Here is a 26,453-nt window from a genome sequence, read left to right as displayed (position 1 = left end):
GTCTTGTGATGAACCCATACAGCTGTACCAGTCCTGCAGCTGTACCACCATCACATGACCAGGACTTATCCAGAGGAAGGCAATAATGAAGACTGAGTGACAGCAAGCAGAGATCTTGAAAACCACGATGAGCTGATACAGAAAGTATATTCCAGTGTGCAACATTTCTTTGCTGAAACCTGAATTGTGCGATGGTAGAAAAATATCAAATGTAAAAGAAGGAAGAGTCTCTTTAGGAAAGGATGCTGTGGCTGACATCTATACTTAGTAAACATATAGTAATTGCCAGTGAAGGAAGACATAGGGCGGGTTCACAATGGTGTTGCGAGTTGCGTTATAGTGTTCCGTTATGACAGAAACTGAGCACAAAATGCAAAATGGAGCCCTTTAAGAGGCCTTCTGTTTTGCTTCGTCAGAATACATTTCTATGGACACAATTAACGGTTTAGTTTTTTCTGTTATGCATGACAGAAAAAACGTCCTGTCGACAGACCAGAAGGTCAGTGGTTCATCCATGAAGACGTCTGTGAAGGATCTGTGTTTGGTCCTTGTGTCCGTTTTTTGCCCTCCATGTGTCATCCGTATTCCATGTACACTGCTAGGCTTAAAAATTTTTCCACAGCATTTCCTACCAATGGTCTGTGAAATGCGTATGTAATCCTGAGGATCTTCTATGGTAGCATTCTGTCACTGCTTATTAATCTGCATGTAAATGAGGACCTCCGTGCACTAGCCCCTGGTGCCCCACCGCTCTCCAGTACCGGTCGCGCCCCTCAGTACAATTTTTTTTCTTGGAAATGCTACACCAAGTATCATTTTAATGATCAGGATCCACCCTACTAGGCTGTATACCTCGTATACTAGAGTTGATCCCGCTGACATGTGTTTTTTATATGATTGATCAGAGTTTCTCATTCATTCCTGTGGTGACGACTTCAAAATCTCCCATGCTCATCTGACAGTACTCATTTTTATTATGTTGGATTCATTTTGGTTACAATGGAGTGCTATCAGCAATGGGAAACACATGCCATACTTTATGTTCAGTTATTAAAGGGGTCCTGCAGCTTTTTCTTACTGATGATCTACCCTCTAGATCAGGGATGCCCAACCTGCGGCCCTCCAGCTGTTTTAAAACTAAAACTCCCAGCATGCCCTAATAGCTGTAGGCTGTCCAAGCATGCTGGGAGTTGTAGTTTTGCAACAGCTGGGGGGCCACAGGTGGGACATCCCTGCTCTAGATAGATCACCAGTGTCTGATTGGAAGGGGTCCGACACCCGGGACCCCCGCCGATCAGCGGTTCGAGAAGGCAGCGGCGCTGTTTCCCACAGGCCCACTGACGTCACGACTAGTATCACTGGCCACAACGCTACTGCTAGTGCCGCTGCCTTCTCAAACAGCTGATTGGCGGGGGGGGGGGGGGGGGTCCCGGGTGTCAGATCTCCGCCGATCAGTTGCTGATGATCCATCCAGCATTTATGGTATGTACACATCTGCAATAACTTCCGGTGGTTTGGCCTCATTCACATTTCCATTATTCATGGAGGTGCTGTCCACCTTTTCTGCGGACAGCACACCTACCCATGTCTGTTCCCATATCAGTAGTTTATTACTGGCAGTGGATCAGTGAAAAAAATCACAGAGATATGATGATACTTTGGTATATGACCCATTATAGTCTATGGGCCTGTGAAAAAGCACAGAGACAACACGGATGGCATCCGTTTTTCGGCCACGATTCACGGATCATTGCTAGGAAATGCTCTTAAAATTAGTTTTCAACTGAGCAGTGTCCATGCCATACGGATGACACACGGACCAAATATGTGTCCTTCACAGACATCTTCATGGATGAAACATGGACTGATGAAAATGTGAACGATGCCTTATAGATGACTGCGCTTATGTCTGTGCATGTGTTTTTCTTAGGCATCTTGCACACAAACATTTCTTTTTCTGTTTCCGTTCCGTTTTTTTGTGTTTAGTATACGGTCCGTATACAGAACCAATGCAACAGCTCTCTTCAAACCAAATAAAGTACAAAAATGCATAATAATGGCTAATGCTATACTAATAAGTTAGAGATGCTTGGCAAATCATTTTGTACAAAATTACTTGAGCCCGTCTGCCGCATGTCAAGGCGATCTCTGTAAGACGGGTTCCTAACACAAAATTCTACCTGTTATGTGCCATAACGGCTATCATACAATTCAGGGGGTGTAGGTTCCACATGCATGCTGGGCCTGCTTTGGTTTCTATCATCTTTGGTGCCAAAATGGCCTCCATTATATCCAAGGAATGCAGGTACCAACATGCACGCCGGGCCCACTCCACACCACTCCTGGTGCCAAATGGCCACCAAAGAATGCAATGAGAGTCCACACTATACCTCTCCTGGTGCCAAATGGCTTCCAGTGAGTGAGGGGGAGCAAGCCAGGCTATATACTCACACTAATTAAAATCAGCCTATGGGACAGACGAGCTGGTCGCATTTTTTGCGGCCCTATTGAAGTGAATGGGTCCACACCCGAGCCGCAAAAACTGCGGCTCGGATGCGGACCCGAACAACGGTCGTGTGCATGAGGCCTAACGGACAAGGATAGTACTGTTCTATCAGAATGCACACGGACATCATCCGTATTTTTTGCGGATCACAAAATACTGAAAAAGCTATACGGTCGTTTACAATAGGCTGAGTGATGAGATCTGTGCAGTGATGCCCCCCTCTCCAGTGATGTACCTAGAGCAGACACAGATCATATTAGTAACGCATGTGTCATTCAAGCCTAAAAAATACCTTTCCGCCTCCCTCAGCAATGACTATGGCACCTTTTCTAATTATAAAAATCAAGAAAACGAGTCGTTGTGATTGTAAGATACTGATGTTGCCAGCGTACTCTTGTCCCTATTATTAAAAGGCTGCTAAATGCTGCTGTATAAGAGGCGATCACCCGCCATATGCATATGACTGCTTCTCATGCACAAAGCTGCGAGGACAGTGTGAACCAAAACTGCTGTAAATAAATAGATCTATATGCAAATCTATGCACTGATCAACAGCATCTCTCCCAGAAACTTTGCATGGCTATAAATGGAATCAATAAATCAGTGCCATGTCTGCCGTTATTCTATGGCGATGGACATGAAGCTGCAGATATAACCTTAGACAGCTCTCTTACTAGAGCTTGATGAATGTATGCAAGTGAAGCATGGGATTCCTGGCTCCAGCTGACGCATGTACATGGACGTCAAAGTCCCATTTGGTGCTGTTAATGGAAAAGGTGAATGATGGAAAAGGGAAGTGCCCATAAACATTTTCATGTTCCATGAATTTTTCGAACGGGTCAATGCAGTTGATGGGCTAAAATGGATTGTTATGCACCGAGGAGCCTGTTTAAACATCTAAGCCCACTGATTCCAGCATATACAACCTGACGGGTCCCATCTCAGTGCGGAGTATGACATAGGATTCCAGCCCTAATATTGAGCAATATAATTGAAAGATATATTCCAACAGTTGACATTTAAAAGGATTTATTTTGTGCTGCAGATGTTGATGACCTATCCTGCATCCACAACAAAACATGAAATTGAACATATGGAATACATCAGAAATTAACTTGGTTTGATATAAAATTAGAGGCATATGAAGCTACAGTAAGGCCTAGTTCACACGAACGTATGGCTTTTATTGTTTTTTGCGGTCCTTTTTTCACGGATCCGTTGTTCCGTTTTTGAGTTCAGTTGTGTTTCCGTTTCCTTTCCGTTTTTCCATATGCCATGTACAGTATACAGTAATTACATAGAAAAAATTGGGCTGGGCATAACATTTTCAATAGATGGTTCAGCAAAAACGGAACGGATACGGAAGACATGCGGATGCATTTCCGTATGTGTTAAGTTTTTTTTGCGGACCCATTGACTTGAATGGAGCCACGGAACGTGATTTGCGGGCAATAATAGGACATGTTCTATCTTTCAACGGAACGGAAATACGGAAACGGAATGCATACATTCGTGTGAACTAGGCCTAAAGCTGTAAGGCACCAGGTTTTTGTCCTGCATTTAACATACAAATATCTTAAAGGGGTTATCCAATACTATAAACTACCCCCCCCCCCCCCCCCACAGTGAATATACTTACCCCGCTCCCTGTGCCGCTCCTGGTTGGGGGGTGAGCAGCCAATGGCAGGCAGGGATGGGGATGAGCCTCCCTAGCGTTACCGGATTTGCGGACCCATTGAAGTGAATGGGTCCACATCCGTGATGCAGAATGCACACGGAATGGTGCCCGGGTATTGCGGATCTGCAATACGGCAACAGGCAGCACACAGGAGGCCTTAGCTGTGGGATGCGGCTCTTTGTTTGTTGGACAGGGCAGCGCTATGGGGTGGTGAATATAGAGATTCTTCACAGTAATAGCATCACAGTAGTAAATTGCTAACATTGTTAATTTACTTTAAAGGACTTTTCCAGTTTTATGTCAGTGTAATGAACGGTTACGCATGAACAGCCAGTATCTATAATGCATGATAGCATTATATATTCGCAGGCTTTAACATATACAGCAGTCTAGCTAGCAGCAAATAGATACAGCTGCTAATATCCGAGCAGATGATACCATAAATGCATATTATTGCTCCTTCTTATTGTGCGAGCTGATGTCATAAAGTGTTAATTCATTTGATTAAGGGAAGGTCCTGACTTGGACACATTTAGCTCTTGTAGCACAGTCAGCAGTGCTATGATTTCATTGATTTATAAACCATTCTTCATTGCTCATTAGAACTAATGCCTAATAATTCTCCATATCTAATCTGCACAAATAGGTTGTCTTGGCATGTGCCAGCCGTGATGAGCTGTTAAAGGACCGGCTATGGGAGCACTCGCATAATCAATGGCTTCAATGGGAACGAGATGTTCGCCATCCTGGGCTGTCTCATGGAAACAAATGGCCTTATGATTTATAGCATGGTGCATTTTCTTTTGTGACGATTCACAAAATCCCTGCATAGTGGTATACAATGTACCACTTCCAAAGCCCTACGCCAAAGGTCACTGCTAGAGGAACTCGTTCAGCAATGGGTGGGTGCAAGGTCCAACCTCAACACCGAAGAGCTCCAAATGACACATAACATTACATGTTTTACAGAAGGAAGGCAATGGCAAGCATATCAGGAGGAATGTCTGATGTGTGCAGTTCAGTTTGTGGGAAGCCGTGAGAAGCAGAATCTAATATATTAGGTGTGGTTATAGTCAGGGCTCTTATGGTTTAACTGAATTTCTTACTGAGATTAGGAGCGGTACATGTTCTGCTATGGAGGGTGAGACCAATGCCTCAGAATAATACCCAGTTCTGTTTCTTGTCCTTCAGTCATCGCCCTGGCGCAGAACAAGAGTCATTTATATACAGTTCAAGAACAAGTAACTCTTTGGAATGACTCAGATCTCTGCATTGATTGCTAATAAGATGCAATCTGATTGCCATCTACGTCTCAGTTGTGGACAAAGACAATCTGTTGCATTACCGTTCTCGTCTCTTAGGCCCCTTTCACACGAGCGAGTTTTCCGCGCGGGTGCAATGCGTGACGTGAACACATAGCACCCGCACTGAATCCGGACCCATTCATTTCAATGGGTCTGTGTACATGAGCGTTGTTTTTCACGCATCACTTCTGCGTTGCGTGAAAATTGCAGCATGTTCTATATTCTGCGTTTTTCACGCAGCCCTGGCCCCATAGAAGTGAATGGGGCTGTGTGAAATACGCAATGCATCCGCAAGCAAGTTTGTAAACCTTCCATTTTTTTTATCGCGCGTGTGAAAAACGCATCAAAACGCATTGCACCCGCGCGGAAAAAACTGAACAACTGAACGCAAACAAAACTGACGTATCGTTCGTGTGAAAGAGGCCTTATTGAGTAAATGTCCACAGTGCAGTGAGAAAAAGTAAGTGACCTCAGTGTTAGTAACTTCTCATAGAGCTAATTGGTTAAAGGTATTTCAGTTAGGGCTCATGCACATGGCCCGCAGACAGCTTAAATGGGTCCGCGATCCGGAAGGTCTGGTGCGGAACAAAGGCACGGAATCCCACAGAAGCACTATGAAGTGCTTGCTTGGGGCTTCTCTCCGTGCCTCCGCACAGCAAAAAAATAGAGCATGTTCTATTTTTTGCGGTGCGGACTGATCACTGACCGATTCAGTTTGCGGTCCCCAATGCACAGAAAGGCTGACCAACGGCTGTGTGCATGAGACCTTAAGGAGATGACATTGGAAATAGGGCTGCTGCTATCGATTATTTTAGTAATCAAGTATTCTACCAATTAATTCAACGATTAATCAAGTACTCTAATAAGAAAAAGATAATTGATAGAACGTTTTCTATAAAGACTCATCAGTCTCCTCCTCAGTGCCATCACTAGGCAATCTCCCCCATATATGTAAGTAGGGGGTGTAACTACAATCCCTAGGACCTCATGGGGCCCTCACCCCCTAGTGTAAGAAAATTAGAACAGCGACATAAGTAGCTAGCAATAATTAAAGGTATGCATAATAGCACCATATATCAGAAAACCCACATTATGGCAACCCCACATAAAGGTACAATTTTCTTGAAGTTAATTGGCCCCCTCCGCAACCTCCGTTACACCCCTGATACTTTGTGATATTTTTACTCCAGAGAGGATGTTCCGGTCCAGCAGCTTCCGAGAGGTGTGCACTAGCTCTGATCTGTCATTGCAGGATTTTGCAACCTGTGCACTTCTTTGTGGATGATGTGTAGCTGATGCACATGGCTGAACCACAGTCTGGTGCTATAAATAATCTGGGTGTGCAGCCTAAATGTGTCCCGAAACAGTCTACACCCTTCTCAGTATAAACGAGAAGTACATTTACGCTGATCATCATTTGTTACGTGTTAACCATTTCCAGCTTGTGTCTCCTCCTTATAGTTCTGGGTGGGTCCACAAAGCTTTTTCTTCATCTTTCCTGCCTTTTTTCAGGGCATTTTTTTCTGTGGCGAATAAAATGGAGCGACCAAATGTTAGCTGTAAGGTCAATAGAAGATCATGAAAACCACCACAAACATTGACCCAGACTTACTATTGTGTTTGCGCCTCAATTTGGTGCAAAAAGTTGCATCTAGTGTTTTATACCGTTTTCTCTGATGCACATGGAGGTGTGGGTTCGTTTGTAGGGATAGGAGACATGGTTTAATTGTGACTTCTAACAGCAGGTAACCAAAAACAGAGTTTAAATGGAACCTGTCAGGTTGAACAAGTTGCCTGAGCTAGTGAATAGCAAATATTATGCCAATATTCAAAAGGGAACCTGTCACCATGAAAATGCAGTGCAGTCTGCAGGCAGCGTGTTAGGCTGAGTTCACACGGGCGAGATTTCCGTGCGGGTGCAATGCGGGAGGGGAACGCATAGCACCCGCACTGAATCCTGACCCATTCATTTCAATGGGTCTGTGTACATGAGCATTGTTTTTCACGCATCAGTTCTGCGTTGCGTGAAAATCGCAGCATGTTCTATATTCTGCGTTTTTCACGCAGCCCTGGCCCCATAGAAGTGAATGGGGCTGTGTGAAATACGCAATGCATCCGCAAGCAAGTTTGTAAACCTTCCATTTTTTTTATCGCGCGTGTGAAAAACGCATCAAAACGCATTGCACCCGCGCGGAAAAAACTGAACAACTGAACGCAAACAAAACTGACGTATCGTTCGTGTGAAAGAGGCCTTATTGAGTAAATGTCCACAGTGCAGTGAGAAAAAGTAAGTGACCTCAGTGTTAGTAACTTCTCATAGAGCTAATTGGTTAAAGGTATTTCAGTTAGGGCTCATGCACATGGCCCGCAGACAGCTTAAATGGGTCCGCGATCCGGAAGGTCTGGTGCGGAACAAAGGCACGGAATCCCACAGAAGCACTATGAAGTGCTTGCTTGGGGCTTCTCTCCGTGCCTCCGCACAGCAAAAAAATAGAGCATGTTCTATTTTTTGCGGTGCGGACTGATCACTGACCGATTCAGTTTGCGGTCCCCAATGCACAGAAACTAAGGCTGACCAACGGCTGTGTGCATGAGACCTTAAGGAGATGACATTGGAAATAGGGCTGCTGCTATCGATTATTTTAGTAATCAAGTATTCTACCAATTAATTCAACGATTAATCAAGTACTCTAATAAGAAAAAGATAATTGATAGAACGTTTTCTATAAAGACTCATCAGTCTCCTCCTCAGTGCCATCACTAGGCAATCTCCCCCATATATGTAAGTAGGGGGTGTAACTACAATCCCTAGGACCTCATGGGGCCCTCACCCCCTAGTGTAAGAAAATTAGAACAGCGACATAAGTAGCTAGCAATAATTAAAGGTATGCATAATAGCACCATATATCAGAAAACCCACATTATGGCAACCCCACATAAAGGTACAATTTTCTTGAAGTTAATTGGCCCCCTCCCCAACCTCCGTTACACCCCTGATACTTTGTGATATTTTTACTCCAGAGAGGATGTTCCGGTCCAGCAGCTTCCGAGAGGTGTGCACTAGCTCTGATCTGTCATTGCAGGATTTTGCAACCTGTGCACTTCTTTGTGGATGATGTGTAGCTGATGCACATGGCTGAACCACAGTCTGGTGCTATAAATAATCTGGGTGTGCAGCCTAAATGTGTCCCGAAACAGTCTACACCCTTCTCAGTATAAACGAGAAGTACATTTACGCTGATCATCATTTGTTACGTGTTAACCATTTCCAGCTTGTGTCTCCTCCTTATAGTTCTGGGTGGGTCCACAAAGCTTTTTCTTCATCTTTCCTGCCTTTTTTCAGGGCATTTTTTTCTGTGGCGAATAAAATGGAGCGACCAAATGTTAGCTGTAAGGTCAATAGAAGATCATGAAAACCACCACAAACATTGACCCAGACTTACTATTGTGTTTGCGCCTCAATTTGGTGCAAAAAGTTGCATCTAGTGTTTTATACCGTTTTCTCTGATGCACATGGAGGTGTGGGTTCGTTTGTAGGGATAGGAGACATGGTTTAATTGTGACTTCTAACAGCAGGTAACCAAAAACAGAGTTTAAATGGAACCTGTCAGGTTGAACAAGTTGCCTGAGCTAGTGAATAGCAAATATTATGCCAATATTCAAAAGGGAACCTGTCACCATGAAAATGCAGTGCAGTCTGCAGGCAGCGTGTTAGGCTGAGTTCACACGGGCGAGATTTCCGTGCGGGTGCAATGCGGGAGGGGAACGCATAGCACCCGCACTGAATCCTGACCCATTCATTTCAATGGGTCTGTGTACATGAGCATTGTTTTTCACGCATCAGTTCTGCGTTGCGTGAAAATCGCAGCATGTTCTATATTCTGCGTTTTTCACGCAGCCCTGGCCCCATAGAAGTGAATGGGGCTGTGTGAAATACGCAATGCATCCGCAAGCAAGTTTGTAAACCTTCCATTTTTTTTATCGCGCGTGTGAAAAACGCATCAAAACGCATTGCACCCGCGCGGAAAAAACTGAACAACTGAACGCAAACAAAACTGACGTATCGTTCGTGTGAAAGAGGCCTTATTGAGTAAATGTCCACAGTGCAGTGAGAAAAAGTAAGTGACCTCAGTGTTAGTAACTTCTCATAGAGCTAATTGGTTAAAGGTATTTCAGTTAGGGCTCATGCACATGGCCCGCAGACAGCTTAAATGGGTCCGCGATCCGGAAGGTCTGGTGCGGAACAAAGGCACGGAATCCCACAGAAGCACTATGAAGTGCTTGCTTGGGGCTTCTCTCCGTGCCTCCGCACAGCAAAAAAATAGAGCATGTTCTATTTTTTGCGGTGCGGACTGATCACTGACCGATTCAGTTTGCGGTCCCCAATGCACAGAAAGGCTGACCAACGGCTGTGTGCATGAGACCTTAAGGAGATGACATTGGAAATAGGGCTGCTGCTATCGATTATTTTAGTAATCAAGTATTCTACCAATTAATTCAACGATTAATCAAGTACTCTAATAAGAAAAAGATAATTGATAGAACGTTTTCTATAAAGACTCATCAGTCTCCTCCTCAGTGCCATCACTAGGCAATCTCCCCCATATATGTAAGTAGGGGGTGTAACTACAATCCCTAGGACCTCATGGGGCCCTCACCCCCTAGTGTAAGAAAATTAGAACAGCGACATAAGTAGCTAGCAATAATTAAAGGTATGCATAATAGCACCATATATCAGAAAACCCACATTATGGCAACCCCACATAAAGGTACAATTTTCTTGAAGTTAATTGGCCCCCTCCGCAACCTCCGTTACACCCCTGATACTTTGTGATATTTTTACTCCAGAGAGGATGTTCCGGTCCAGCAGCTTCCGAGAGGTGTGCACTAGCTCTGATCTGTCATTGCAGGATTTTGCAACCTGTGCACTTCTTTGTGGATGATGTGTAGCTGATGCACATGGCTGAACCACAGTCTGGTGCTATAAATAATCTGGGTGTGCAGCCTAAATGTGTCCCGAAACAGTCTACACCCTTCTCAGTATAAACGAGAAGTACATTTACGCTGATCATCATTTGTTACGTGTTAACCATTTCCAGCTTGTGTCTCCTCCTTATAGTTCTGGGTGGGTCCACAAAGCTTTTTCTTCATCTTTCCTGCCTTTTTTCAGGGCATTTTTTTCTGTGGCGAATAAAATGGAGCGACCAAATGTTAGCTGTAAGGTCAATAGAAGATCATGAAAACCACCACAAACATTGACCCAGACTTACTATTGTGTTTGCGCCTCAATTTGGTGCAAAAAGTTGCATCTAGTGTTTTATACCGTTTTCTCTGATGCACATGGAGGTGTGGGTTCGTTTGTAGGGATAGGAGACATGGTTTAATTGTGACTTCTAACAGCAGGTAACCAAAAACAGAGTTTAAATGGAACCTGTCAGGTTGAACAAGTTGCCTGAGCTAGTGAATAGCAAATATTATGCCAATATTCAAAAGGGAACCTGTCACCATGAAAATGCAGTGCAGTCTGCAGGCAGCGTGTTAGGCTGAGTTCACACGGGCGAGATTTCCGTGCGGGTGCAATGCGGGAGGGGAACGCATAGCACCCGCACTGAATCCTGACCCATTCATTTCAATGGGTCTGTGTACATGAGCATTGTTTTTCACGCATCAGTTCTGCGTTGCGTGAAAATCGCAGCATGTTCTATATTCTGCGTTTTTCACGCAGCCCTGGCCCCATAGAAGTGAATGGGGCTGTGTGAAAAATGCATTGCACCCGCAAGCAAGTGCGGGTGCGATGCGTTTTTCACTGATGGTTGCTAAGAGATGTTGTTTGTAAACCTTCAGTTTTTTATCACGCGCATAAAAAACGCATCAAAACGCATTGCACCCGCGCGGAAAAAACTGAACAACTGAACGTAATCGCAGACAGAACTGCCTGAACTTGCTTGCAAAATGGTGCGAGTTTCACTGAACGCACCCTGAACGCATCCCGAGCCAATCCGTCACGCTTGTGTGAACTCAGCCTTATAGAGCAGGAGGAGCTGAGCAGATTGATGTATAGTTTTATGGGAAAAGATTCTGTTAAGCGTGTCCTTTATGCATTTATATTCCTGCTTATTCTGGACTGTGAAGTCAGGGAGGCGGTCCTATCAGTGATTGACAGCCTTCACCCTATGACTTTTCCCATAAAACTATATATCAATCTGCTCAGCTTCTCCTTCTCTATAACATGCTGCCTGCATTTTAATGGTAACAGGTTCCCTTTAAATTTACAGGCCTATAGTTTGAATATTGGCATAATATTTGCTATTCACTACTTCTGTGGAACAGACCCAGTCAACATAGAAAAAAAAAGTGTAGCTAAACTTTCAACAAATATTTTTTTCAAACTGTTAGAAATACTCTAATAATATTTGGTAATATACTTTATGTATTGATTTTCTTGTTTTACAAGCAAAAGAGGCCCCTAAGGTTTGGGCCTTGCTGAAGAGCTTTTGACAGCAGCGCATACAGTGTCTGTACGGATGATGCTTTCTATATTATGTGCTGCACTGAGCTCAGGAGAGCCAGGTGCTATGTGTAGCTGCTCCGCAGAAGTCTCTGCTCCCTGTCCTCTCCCCGCTGAGGCCTGGCATAGCCCTTCAGTGGAGGACACAGGCAGGCGCAGCAATGTGTGCTCCTCCCAGTACAGTACACCTACTTCTACATGCTGTGCCTTATAGTATGCCTACAACAACCAGGAGGTAACAGAAGGCAGCTCTGTACCCTGCCATACACCTTAGGTTCACTTTGAAGAGATACTATATATTTTTCTTCACCAGACACACTTTATACAGATAATAGGGCAGGGTGTAACTCACAACATGACTGGATGTAAAGCTAAACATTCAAATATTTATGAAGCCATTTAAACATACATATATACATCGTATATAAAATATAACACAGTAGCATATTCATATGTACAATATGTGATGACTATATCTAAGGAGTTGTCAGGTTTCGGGGACTTCTTTTTAACAGTCCGCTCAGCATGTTGTACAAACTGATGCTCACCTGCTCCTGTCTTCCAGTCCCTGTCCTTTAAACTTCTGATTGGATGGGGTCATGTGCACTGCTGTAGCCAATGACTGGCCTCAGCTGTGAGGCTTGTCAGAAATTAAGCGCAGCGTTCGGCAGTCCGTGCGCCTGAACTGAGATCTACGCCAGCCCCTTATTGGGAAAATGGTGAGGACAGTGGAGTAATGGCACTTGCACAAGAATTTTAGCGCAAGTACCATTTAAAAAGTTTCAAACGTGCAATGTGTGACTTTTTCACGCAATAGGAGCGCTGAATCTTAATGATAAAGTTGGACCATAGTGTCAGAGATTCTGTTAGGAAGCAGTGGAGAGACAGAAGGTGGCAGGGTTACATGGCGGCAGGGCCCCCCTCATTGACAGAACCTCTTGCAGGTTGGGTAACCCCTTTCACTCACAGAACCTTTTCCATCTTGTGGGGTGTGGGCAAGAAGGCTGATGCAAGCAACCAAACTGAAGCTGCTGCCTGTACAGGACATAGACAGCAGCTTCGAAAACAACCCCACAGTTTAGCAGTTAAAGGGGTTGTCCGGGTTCAGAGCTGAACACGGACATACCTCTATTTTCAGCCAGGCAGCCCCCCTGACTTGAGCATCGGAGCAGTTCATGCTCCGATGCTCTCCTTTTCCCTGCGCTAAATCGCGCAGGGCAAGGGCTCTTTTGTTTACAATAACCTCCGCCCGGCAGTGTTTTCGGTGACGTCACCAGGTCTGATCGGCGTGCTTTAGCGCTGCCCTAGCCGTTTTACTGGCTAGGGCAGTGCTAAAGCCCGCCCACCAGTGTGCCAGTGACATCACCGGGCTTCCTGGCAGCCCCATGGAGAGCCCGGTATGTCACCAGATCTCCAAAAAATTCCTTTTCCCTGCGCGATTTAGTGCAGGGCAAAGGAGAACATTTGAGCATCAATTGCTCCGATGCTCAAGTCAGGGGGGTTGCCTGGGTGAAAATGCAGGTATGTCTGGGTTCAGCTCTGAACCCGGACAACCCCTTTAAGGGAGGGGAAATGGCAGGCTTACTGTCACAATCATTGAAGGAGCTGTCTTCTATGCCTCCTAGCTTAAAGATTCCTGCTGCTGCAGTCTGTAGTAGGTCTTCCCCTCCTCACTACACACACATCAAGTTGCTGTATGGAAGAGGGGCGAATAGACGGCGGCACTGAGACTAATATGCCATCTGTGGCATCCACTCAGGCTACACAGGGAGAAATGCATTGCAGCGCCTTCATTGATGCCTCCATGCCTCTACAAACAAGCACGTTACGTTTGAGGACCCTTTGACTTTGTAAGTGGTGGAGGCCCAGGGCTTGCAGCTCTGTTCCCCTCCGTTTAATCTGACCCTGAATAGATTATTTCTGTAGAAAAAAAAATGAACCTCATCTATGCAGCACCATTTATCTGTGTTTAATTGTAAGGTTTTGGCATTAGTTTGTGATCATTCTACAAATATTATTTATAGACATTTCAGTGAACACTTTTCATGACATTATATGAGGGTTATATGTAGCCTATACATACAATGTATGCAAAAAATTGAATCTAAACTAGGATTTACACACATTTACAATCAAAATATAGGGCTCCAATACAGGGACCTATTATTTCTATCATCTACATCATCACCTCAGTGTATATCAATATGGATATATATACTGTATTTTACATGGCTAAAGAATATATCAGTAACTAGAACCTGCAGCTTTAGGACAAGAACATTTATATGGTATAATATTGATAATATTCATTCATGTTTAGTCCCTCTTATGATGTCTCTATGGCAGGTGATTAGTGTTATTGTCCCAGTTCTGGCTTATACTGTGTATCTAGAATTGTGTCCCTTGGCATTCTGGTTTGCATGTCTTTCAGTGAGCGTACAGAATGCCTAGTTAGATGGGCAGCACGGTGGCTCAGGGGTTAGCACTGGTGCCTTGCAGCCAAAGATAACATCTGGAGTTAGTTTTTTCTCCCCTAGTTTGTATGGGTTTCCTCCCACACAAGACATACTGATAGGGGATTTAGATTGTGAGCTCCACTGGGAACACCAAGTGATGATGATGTCTGTAAGGCTCTGCAGAAGATGTTGATGCTATATAATATAGTAAGTAAATAAAAATAAATTCAAATGGCTAGAATTCTCAGTCGGATGAGTATCCAGTTGGTTGGTGAAGATAAGACTTCTTCAATGCTATTTCTTTATAAAGATCTAGACTGCACCATGTTTTTTTCACGGTGTAGCTTGCTCAGCAGATTCTGGGCATTGCAGACTCGCTGTTTTGTTACTTGCACCTTTTCAGGGAAAGATCTCCCTTCCATCATTCTTCTGGATACACAGGGGCAGCTCATAAAATCTTCGTTGTATCTGTTCTTCTTCTAAACCAATATGACTTTAAGTTGCTGTTCTGAAAGTGGATTTCTGTCAACGGAAAGTTGGATCCCTCCCTTCTTCTCCGGTGTAGTCCCCTCTGTATCCTTCCCCCCTCTGTCCCTGTACTTCATTCTCCTGATTCTTTGGAAATGGCCTTGACTCCAGAGAAGGACTAGAAAGGCCTGTTATGTACCAGTCAATGAATTGGGAAATATTGAGATATTCTAAGCTTTATTCCCTATAATTCTAAATCTAAGTGAAATAAATCCCTTTTTAATAAACAGATACATGTATTCTTACTGTATTTTAAAGAGGATCTGTCACCTCTCTCGATGTGTCTGTTTAGCAAATACTTGTATTCACCATAAAAATAATTATTAAGCTCATCTATTCTGACAACTCTGCATTGCAGTTTTTTTTTTTACTAGTTCAGGCTGGGCCACTTCAAAACAGACACGTTCAGTATTTTTATTAGATTTGGGTTTTTTAGATGCATTTTTATTTTTTTGGGGGGGGGGGGGAGTTAAGATTTTTTTATTTTATTTCTGATTTCTTCTGTAATTGAGACTGACATATTAGCCTAAAATACAACACATTATGCCCCACAGCCTCACTGTAGAGCTGATCTGGATCTGCTAAGAACTGGTAGCTCTTGCAGTTACCTGGGACCTGTTGGTCACCATGATTGCTAGGACCAGAGCAGGGAAGCTGCATTGCCGCTGCTTAACTGTATACACTATGCAGAAATCCAGGGCACACCCCTCTTCTGATTATGCATATATTCATATATTCCTTATTCAATATCTATTTTTTCCAATGTATGCAAATAATAAAGCAAAGTAGATTGTCCTAATTACAACCAGCCTTTTCGTACAGTAAATGCAGATATACACGTATTGGTCCTGTAGACCTTTATCAAATTGTGTATGGGGGTGATGTGTAGAATGGGTAGTAGTCAAGTGGATGGCACTGCTTCCAAGCCCAGCAGCCTGTAGCAGCGCTATTCATCCTGACTATTGCCTGTTCTGTAGTTCACCCCCAAATACAACTTGATAAAGGTCTATAGGATTGAAATGTCGTCATGTGTATATCTGCATTTATTGTACGAAAAGGCTGGTTGTATTAGGACAATCTACTGCTTTATTATTTGCATACATTGGAATATGTATATTGAATAAAGAATAAACACGTAATAACAAGAGGAATGTGCCCTAGATTTCGGCATATTGCATATACTGGATGGATGAATCCTTCTAGTGAGACCACGTGTTCATGGTGACAGTGTGGTGCCACGTAATTTGCTATATGATCTGTATACACAGCGGTGTGTATACTGCAATAGAGAAGGCAGGAGCGGTAAAAAAAACAATCTCTGCCCTCCCTGTAGAGAGTAGCACAATCTGTGGGCAGCTTCTAATGCAGTGGCAGGGTTTGAGGTGGCCCTAACACTATGCTGGGTCCCCCGGACACCATTAAGGCATCGCCACGTGTTGCTGCTCTTGGGAGGGGATGGTAAGGTGTAGTAATTCCCAATGGGAAATAAGTCCAGAGAGTCAGGGTTTGCAGTAAACCAGCGTGCTTCTTTACTGGAGGAACTCAAGTGCAAAACAATACAGGCAGTGCACTGAGCTGGCTTCTCCAGTCTCCTCCCTGGCAGAAGAAGATTTCCTGCTGAGGAAAGGACTGAGCTAGCTGTCCCTCTCTCTCTCAGAAGGCTGCTAGCCTAGCCAAAGAGCTAGTGACCCAGGGCCGTTGGGCAGGGTATCCCCATCTCGGCCTCTTCATCAGGTCACTATATACATACTTGATTTTATACATAAAGATCACACTGTTTTCAGTGGAATTTGTTAGATGCTATATGTGGTCATACATTTTTTGAAAACCACATAATGTATAATGTTCAGATCTCAGCATGCTGTGTTGCTTGATATTGTAGGGAAATATTCAGTCCTTTTGTTGTTTTTCATCTGTTTTCCTTTTCCAATAGGAGAACATTAGAGCATATCTGTCTCCTCACTTTTACTACCTGCTGCCCCACTGACTTCATTATTCCACATGATGAATGGGAAAACACACACTGCTCCATTTACAAAAACTGATCCACTCAATCAACGCTATTGTCATCCATTCCATCCGTTGTTACATTGAGGTTTCTTCAGTTCTCTAAGTAGAAATAAAAATAGGATCAGGAATAACTGTATATGATGGTACCTTTACATAGGGCAATTATTGGGAATAGGCATTAACCCCCCCAATCAAAGAGCAGTACTCTGCTTATACTTGGAAATGGTTCGCCACAAACGACTGGTTTTATCTAACTGCTGATTGTCTATATACATACGTTTGTAGCCTAGACGTGTAAAGCTATTTTAGCGGCCTACAAATATTTATACACACGAATTAGTGTTTCAGTTGTGATTATTATTAATAATTAGAAAAATCATTCTCTGTATAAATCTGGCATAATTCCAGCAGAACATGAAGCAGAGGAAAATAACAAGATGGTGAGGCTGAAATGACTAATTACTATAATGCTAGTGGGAAAATGAACTCTAATAATGAAAATGAGTGCAACCTACAAGATTGGCTACATATATTAAATTCTATATAGTCATTTAGAAATATATTGGACTCCAATATAGCATAGAGCTATTTATATGAATAGAGCGGCCTAAATAACACTGTGCTGTCTGATACCATAAGGTCTATTGCAATCATAAGCTTTGTACCAGAGGGATTTTCCTGTTGATGTTATTTTGATAACTGTTGGCAGAATAAGCGCTAGAGATGTGTCATGTGATAGTGGTTTTCCATCCGGCATGGAGTAAGTGGTCACCCTCCCCCAGCTCTTATGTTTGGCAGGAATCATCAATGCTAGAACGTAGAATACAGTTCATATCTATCTATATATTATCTATCTATCTATTATCTATCTATCTATCTATCTATCTATCTGTCTATCTATTATCTATCTATCTATTATTATTATCTATCTATTTATTATCTATCTGTCTATCTATTATCTATCTATTATTATTATCTATATATTATCTATCTATCTCATTATCTATCTATGTATCTATCTGTCTATTATTATCTATCTATCTATCTATGTCTGTTTATTCTATCTAATATCTATCTATATATTATCTATCTATCTATTATCTATCTCATTATCTATCTATCTATCTATCTATCTATCTATCTATCTATCTGTCTGTCTAATCATGTATTTGGCAGGAATCATCAATTGTAGAACATAGAATACAGTTCATATCTATCTATCTATCTATCTATCTATCTTCTATCTATCTATTATCTATCTGTCTATCTATATCTATCTATCTATCTATTATCTATCTATCTATCTATCTATTATCTATCTGTCTATCTATCTATCTATCTATCTGTATCCTATCTATCTATCTATCTATCTATCTATCTATCTATATATCTATCTGTCTATCTATCTATTATCTATCTATTATCTATCTATTATCTATCTGTCTATCTATCTATCTATCTATCTATCTATCTATCTATCTATCTATCTATCTATCTCTATCTGTATCCTATCTATCTATCTATCTATCTATCTATCTATCTATCTATCTATCTATCTGTCTATCTATCTATCTATCTATCTATCTATCTCTATCTGTATCCTATCTATCTATCTATCTATCTATCTATCTATCTATCTGTCTAATCATGTATTTGGCAGGAATCATCAATGCTAGAATGTACAATATAACTGTCTGTCTATATCTGTCTACAGATGCAGCCGAGCTAAACTTGATGGTTAACTCATTAAGTAAACAATGGCAAGAAAATGTTAATTGACTTTTTCAATGGATTTCAATAGGTCTGTCTGTCTTCCTATCTCATAAAAATAATTTTCCCGTCATGTACTTTAATTTATTCTGCCATTTTGTTGGACTTTAGTTAAGTCTATATTAGACGGAGGAAATATCGTACCAAATTTTGTTAATGCGAACGAATTTGAATGAACCTCACGAGATGTAATAAGTATGAGCAATCAAATGATGGGCGAGGAATCACTTGTTTCTCACCAATCGTGATCCTGCTAAAAAAATGATCGTTCCTCCATCACATATAATATGGAGTCATCTACTCGTTTACAGATCCCATAGAGGCGTTCCACCATTCCACCTGAAGCCCACCTTCATGAGCAACCATCTTACATCATCTTTACATGTAGTATAAAGCGACGACTTTGTAGCGAACGATTAACGAGCAAAAGTATGAACGAAGATCGCTCTATGCAAGAAGCACATTTCTGGTTGCTAATGAGTTAGCAAAATCTTCGATCTATATTTGTTATCTGCAAGACATCAGCTGGTCTAATACAAGCCTAAGGGTTATATTACACCTGCAGATAATCGTGCAGATCCTCGCTAACAAGCGTTCATTAGTGATGATCTGGCAGTGTAATACTGCTGCCAACTACCCGATGAATGAGCAAATGCTCGTTCATCGGGCAATCTGAATCTTTCAGCATGCTTAAAAATCAGTGTTTGCCGGCAACAGATCATGTTGTCTAAGCACGATCTGCTCCCGGCAAACAATGATTCTGTATTGGTAAGAGAGATGGCATTAGCGATCGCTCCTCCCCATACTGTGGAGGAGATCACTGCATGTAATAGCAGCAGTCTCCTCCGATGGCGAGCAGGTGACTGCTAGGAAGGAACACTTCCTTTCCAACAACCGCTTGCTTCATCAGCGCTTGTAATATAACCCTTAGTTTTGTATGACAGGAGCTATGGGGCACATTTATTAAGAACGGCATTTTAGACTCCAGTCTTAATAAAGCCCCATTGCTGGCTGGTGTATCCAGCACCCCTACACAAACAGGCGTAGAAAATTATGAATGAGACGGGCCTACCCACCTTACACCGACTTTTTAGACCTGCCATGAGCGGGGAGAAGTCACAGATTGTGGGTCAACTACCCGCCACAATCTGCGCATGAAATACGCCTAATTTAGCTATTTCAGCTTGATAAATAACCCCCTATGTGTTTAACAGCTAAAGTACAGAAAACATGTTCAAGTGACATTTAACGGCTCAAGTTTCAGAGATTTCATTGTACTGGAAACAATGATTCACTGATGTGTATTTTAGGAGCACATTGTTTAGCATATGTTCCGACTGCTTATTCCTTAATGCCCATAATAGAACAGGAAGCGCAGATCATTAGCCACAATATGCGGAATGCTTACATATTTTTATTAATTGTAGCCTAATGGTTTTCATTTCATTGAAATCTTCCTGTATGCCAAATACTGTTCCTTCTAAGGGTACTTTCACACTTGCGTGGTTGGATTCCGGCAGGCAGTTCCCTCACCGGATCCGGCAATCTCTATGCAAACGGATACCATTTGTAGAAGGATCCGGATCCATCTCACAAATGCATAGCAATACCGGATCCGTCTCTCCGGTTGTCATCTGGAAAAACGGATCCGGTATTTAGCTTTTTCACATTTTTAAAGGTCTGCGTCCAAAAACCATACAGTGACGGAACTGAAGACATCCTGATGCATACTGAACGGATTGCTCTCCATTCAGAATGCATTCGTTTTTTTCCCGGTATTAAACCCCTAGGACGGAACTTAATACCGGAAAAGTTTAACGCAAGTGTGAAAGTACCCTAACCAGGGAATGCCCAACCTGCAGACCTCCAGCTGTTGCAAAACTACAATTTCCAGCATGCCCCAATAGCTGTAGGCTGTCAGGGCATGCTGGAAGTTGTAGTTTTGCAAGAGCTGGAGGGCCACAGGTTGGGCATCCCTGCTCCAAGCTGTATTCTCTGGGATTGAAAGAGTTCAAAATTCCAAACTCTGCAGCAGGTAAAGCTGTTATTTGGCTTGTTAATCCTCGTCAGTATGTTGCTTTAACTCTCTCCTTTCCAAGAGTGCACAGCTTAGAGCAGGCATCCTCAGCTGTTGTAAAACTACAACTCCCACAATGCCCTGCTGTAGGCTGATAGCTGTAGGCTGTTCGGGCATCGTGGGAGTTGTAGTTTTGCAACAGCTGGATGGCCTCAGTTTGAGGATGCCTGGCTTAGAGGGAACAGTGATGCCAAAGGGGCTGTCCCACGAAGATAACATCCCCTATCCACAGGGATATGTGTCTGATCTAAATTATGCTTCCCAAGCATTTAGCTATCTCTGGCTTCCCCATAGAGGTGAATGGAGGGGCACTCGTGACCGCCGCTCCATTCAATTTGAAGATAAGTTTTCTTCATGGAACAACCTCTTTAAATGAATAATTATTTGGTAAAGGAGATTTCTCATAAAGACAACCCCTGTCTATATGCTGTATAAAGACGTGTAGACGTCATAGGTTAAAGGGTTTATCCCATGCCTAATGTAAAAAATGAAAATCAGACACCATATAGTACAAGACAATCTCTCTCTACCAAAGCTAGAACCAGCCATGTACCTCACATGGGTCCAGAGATCTCCTCATTCATTGCTCTGGTAGATTTATATCAAGCTGACAGCTTAAGGGGAGTGTCTTTTCTGCTGCAGCTAAGGGGGCGTGTCTCAGCTCTCCCTATCACAGCTCAGGAGGCATGTCCATGCTCTCCCTACCAGAGCTCAGGGGGCAGTTGAAGGATGAAACTGAGCATGTGCGGACTTCTCAGTGAGCAGAACAAAGAAATAAGAAAAAAACAAACAGCAGGTGGCACTGTACAGATACATTTTATCGAATAACTCAGAGGCAATGCAAAATTTTTAATTACATGCAATTACAAAAATTATTCAGTTCCAAGAGCTGGTTTAAAAACTGTAGACTATTTTTCGTGGGACAACCCCTTTAAGGACTCTCATTCCATACCGCCCTCTTTAAGCCAGTATAAAGAGTCAGATGTTTGGATTTCTCTCTGGTGGACTCAAGTCGTTCATGAATATATATAGCAGGTCCTATTTGAATGTGGAGGTCTCTAATAAGACGACCTTTTAGGTAATCTTACTACATTAACTGTGTATATATGTACACAGTTCTCATTTAAATATCCCCAAATCCCTGTTTTGAAGGTACAGGAAATGTATGACAATTACCTAGTGGTTTAGTTGCTTGTTATTTACAATCACACTATTAATTGTAAATGCTCAAAATCAGTATTCCATCTACTGACATCCTGATGGGCTCCTAGGGCTTGTAACATTGGGCTTGTGCTTGTATGCTGCAGCCAATCTAAACAAGCACAGCTGCACTGTAAACCATGCCAAAGAATAATAAAAAATGGATTTGTGACTCCAATATAGTCCAATAGAAACTGTAGCTACACTGGAGTGACTAGTGTCAGCTCTGCCCTAATAAAGCAGAGCTAAAAAGTAGCCAAGGAAAGAAGCCCCGAAGAAATAAATATGATGTAAACATTAGCAATTTATATAGAATTACTCGAGCCACATCTGTATTTACTCTTTTTACAGCAAAAATCTTAGTATTGTGCTTTGACTTTAAAGTGGTAAGGGTTAATACACTGGCTCTTTAGCATTTTCTGACCAAGTGGAAGATAAACATCTCTCCTTATTGTTCTGCTCTGACACCTATACATATACTCTCCTTTCTGCAAACCTCTACTCTTCATCTTGAATGAATTTAATGATTAATTTTACATGGACAGCATCTTGGATTGTAACTTTGAAGGCTACCTGTCATATGGAACCTCAAGTCTGATCTGTGGACAGCATGTAATAGAGCATGACCAGTTGTGCAGACATATTCCTGCACAATCTGGTTTTAGGAGTCCAGTGGGCGGTCCTAATCAGTGATTGACAGCCTTTCGTATGTGAGTGTACATACAGAGACAGGTGTCAGTCACTGAGTCAGACGGCCGACTGGAATTGAAATGAATAAAGAACAATTTATACTAAATATTACATTCCAGTAATAGTCGAGATTCAAGATGATCATACTTAGTTATCTGAGATACTTTTGGATAGAATCTAAATGACTAAATGTATACATGAAAGCTTGGAAGATCTGTGCTAAGACTGGCTTACGTCATATAACTTATTGATATTCAGACATTGCCTCTTTCTCATCTAAGCCAGAAATCTGGAATTACATTACGATTGTTGATAGATGAGGATGTATATAGTAAATGTACTTTACTCATCTATTTCAATTGCATTTGAGACATTTTCATTTTAAAAGAAGCTGGTCTCACAGGTCTGGCTGCTGCTAATGAAATGTAGTACAACAGAGCAGCCTTTCTAATAGATGGCCAACTACAGGTGAAACTCAGAAAATTACTATATTGTTCAAAAGTTCATTTTTTTTCATAAATGCAACTCAAAAGGTGAAACTAATATATGAGAGACTCATTACATGTATTTATTTATCATTTTGATGATTATGGCTTACAGCTTATGAAAACCCCAAATTCACAATCTCAGAAAATTAGAATATTACATAAAATCAATAAAAAAGGATATAAAAAAAAAAAAAAAGTAGGACCTCTGAAAAGTATAATCATGCATATGTACTCAGTACTTGGTTTGGGCCCCTTTTGCATCAGTTACTGCCTCAATGCGGCCTGGCATGGATGCTATCAGCCGGTGGCACCCCTGAGGTGTTATGGAAGACCAGGATGCTTCAATAGCAGCCTTCAGCTCTTCTGCATTGTTCGGTCTCATGTCTTTCATCTTTCTCTTGGCAATGCCCCATAGATTCTCTATGGAGTTCAGGTCAGGCGAGTTTGGTGGCCAATCAAGCACATTAATCCCATGATCAATGAACCAGGTTTTGGTACTTTTGGCAGTGTGGGCAGGTGCCAAGTCCTGCTTGAAAATGAAGTCACCATCTACATAAAGCTCGTCTGCGGAAGGAAGCATGAAGTGCTCCAAAATCTCCTGGTAGACGGCTGCATTGACTCTGGACTTTATGAAGCACAGTGGACCAACACCAGCAGATGACATGGCTCCCCAAATCAACACAGACTGTGGAAACATCTTGCATTGTGTGCCTCTCCATTCTATCTCCAGACTCTGGGTCCTTGGTTTCCAAATAAGATGCAAAAGTTGCTCTCAACAGAAAAGAGGACTTTGGACCACTGAGCAGCAGACCAGTTATTTTTTTCTTTAGCAAAGGTAAGACGCTTCTGACATTGTTGTTCAGGAGAGGCTTGACAAGAGGAATACGACATTTGAAGCCCATGTCCAGGATCCGTCTGTGTGTGGTGGTTCTTGATGCACTAACTCCAGCCTCAGACCACTCCTTGTGAAAGTCCCCAACACTTTTGAATGGCCTTTTCCTGACAATCCACTCCAGGCTGCGGTCATCCCTGCTGCTTGTGCACCTTTTTCTTCCACACTTGTCCCTTCCACATAACTTTCTATTAATGTGCTTTGATACAGCACTTTGAAAACATTCAGCTTCTTTTGCAATTACCTTTTGAGGCTTTCCCTCCTTATGGAGGGTGTCAATGATGGTTTTCTGCACAACTGTCAGGTCAGCAGTCTTTCCATGATTGTGATTCCTACTGAACCAGACTGAGAGACAATTTAAAGGCCCAGGAACCCTTTGCAGGTGTTATGGATTCATTAGCTGACTAGAGTGTGACACTTTGAGCCTAGAATATTGAACCTTTTCACAAAATTTAAATTTTCTGAGATTGTGACTTTGGGGTTTTAATAAGCTGTAATCCATAATCATCCAAATTATACCAAATAAAGGCTTAAAATATCTCGCTTTGCATGTAATGAGTCTCTCATATATTAGTTTCACCTTTTAAGTTGCATTACTGAAAATAAACTTTGCTCGATATTCACATTTTTAGAGTTTCACCTGTATGTAATGTATGGACAAGCTGAGTCTGCCCCCCCCCCCCCCCCCCCCCACACACACACTGATTATCCCTAGTGGGGTTCGTTAACACATAATATTACAATACTGCCATGAACAAGTCTGATATGGACAGTGTGGCTTTAGAGTTGTATTGGCTTTAAAACAAGACCAAAGAGCATAGGCTAGTTGTGATCTAGCCTGAATTACAGCAGGTTGAAATGAGAGTAGAATATACAGTACTGTACTTGCAGACCGCACTTCAGCCGGTGTGGAGGAGATGAGGGGTGGCTGGAGGGTGATAAGTAGGCAGTCTACAGAGAGAAAAGAAGGCTCACAGATGTTCCTCCTAGGTTTAGATCATCCTAGGGAAAGGGATGGCATTAACCCTTTCATTTTATGTCCCCTCTCTCTGATTGTCACATATGGGGGGGTGTCTTTTTTCCAGAAAAGGAGTGAAAAGATGAGCGCTTGCTCATCTAATCACTCCCCTATGTCTAATTAACTCAGGTACTGCTGTCAATGCTCACCTACCGGTAAAAAAACAAACCTGTATGCAATATTTTATTATTGAAAAGAAAAATATTCACTGAATCCGTAACAACCCATACTATAGATTTAATACATTATTTAAAGGAGGTATCCCATGAATAATGTAAAAAAATAATATCAGACATCATATAGTACATGACAATCTCTTTCTAACAAAGCTAGAACCAGCCCTGTACCTCACATGGATCCAGAGATCTCCCCATTCATTGCTCTGCTAGATTTATATCAAGCTGATAGCTCAAGGGGAGGGTCTTTTCTGCTGCAGCTAAGGGGGCGTGTCCATGCTCTCCCTATCACAGCTTAGGAGGCGTGTAAATGTTCTCCCTATCACAGCTCAGGAGGTAGTTGAAGAATGAAACTGGGCATGTGCGACCTTCTCAGGGACCAGAAATAAGATAAAGAACGAAGAGCAGATGGCGCTATACATATACATTTTATTGAATAACTCAAGGGGAGTGTCTTTTCTGCTGCAGCTAAGGGGGCGTGTCTCAGCTCTCCCTATCAACGCTCAGGAGGCAGTTAAAGAATAAAACTGAGCATGTGCGGCCTTCTCAGTGAGCAGGTCAAAGAAATAAGAAAAAGAATGAAGAGCAGATGGCGCTATACTTATACATTTTATTGAATAACTCAGTGGCTATGCTAAATTTTAAATTATGTTCAATTATAAAAGAATTCAGATCCAGGTGCTGGTTTGAAAACTGTAGAATATTTTACGTAGGACAACTCCTTTAAGTCATATAAACACAGTAAAAAAGCCTAGGATTATGTAGTTAGAACATATTTTTATTTTATTGCATAATAAAAACTATATACTGTACATTTGGTATCACTGTACTTGTACTGACCCACAGAATAAAAGTTACCATGTTATTTATTCCACTGAAGAACTCTAAAAAGAAATTCTAAAAAGCAAAGATGAAAATGCGGTTTCCCCCCCCCCCTCAAAAAAGTAGTTTCCAACTCCACTTTACTACATTATATGTACCCCAAGATGTTTTTTTATAAAAAGTACAACTTGACCTACAAAAAGTCTGATACAGTTATATTGAAGAAAGAATAAAAAAAACTTATGACTGCAGAACACAGAGGGCGAAAATGTTAATGGTTCTTAAGGCAAATTTTTTTTAGGTCACTTAAGAAGTTAAAATGCACTTGAA

The 26,453-nt window shown here is 42.1% G+C and overlaps 1 protein-coding gene across 10 annotated transcripts in view; it reads left to right on the top strand.

Moving 5' to 3' along the window:
- Nucleotides 1-26,453, top strand: part of SFMBT2 (Scm like with four mbt domains 2) — a 263,727-nt gene that overhangs the window by 12,295 nt on the left and 224,979 nt on the right. The window lies entirely within an intron of this gene.

Source organism: Bufo gargarizans, chromosome 2 (genome assembly GCF_014858855.1).
Source record: "Bufo gargarizans isolate SCDJY-AF-19 chromosome 2, ASM1485885v1, whole genome shotgun sequence".
Taxonomy (NCBI): Eukaryota; Metazoa; Chordata; class Amphibia; order Anura; family Bufonidae; genus Bufo; species Bufo gargarizans.
The sequence above is the reverse complement of the archived record's forward strand: the minus strand, read 5'-3'. Positions and strand labels throughout refer to the sequence as shown.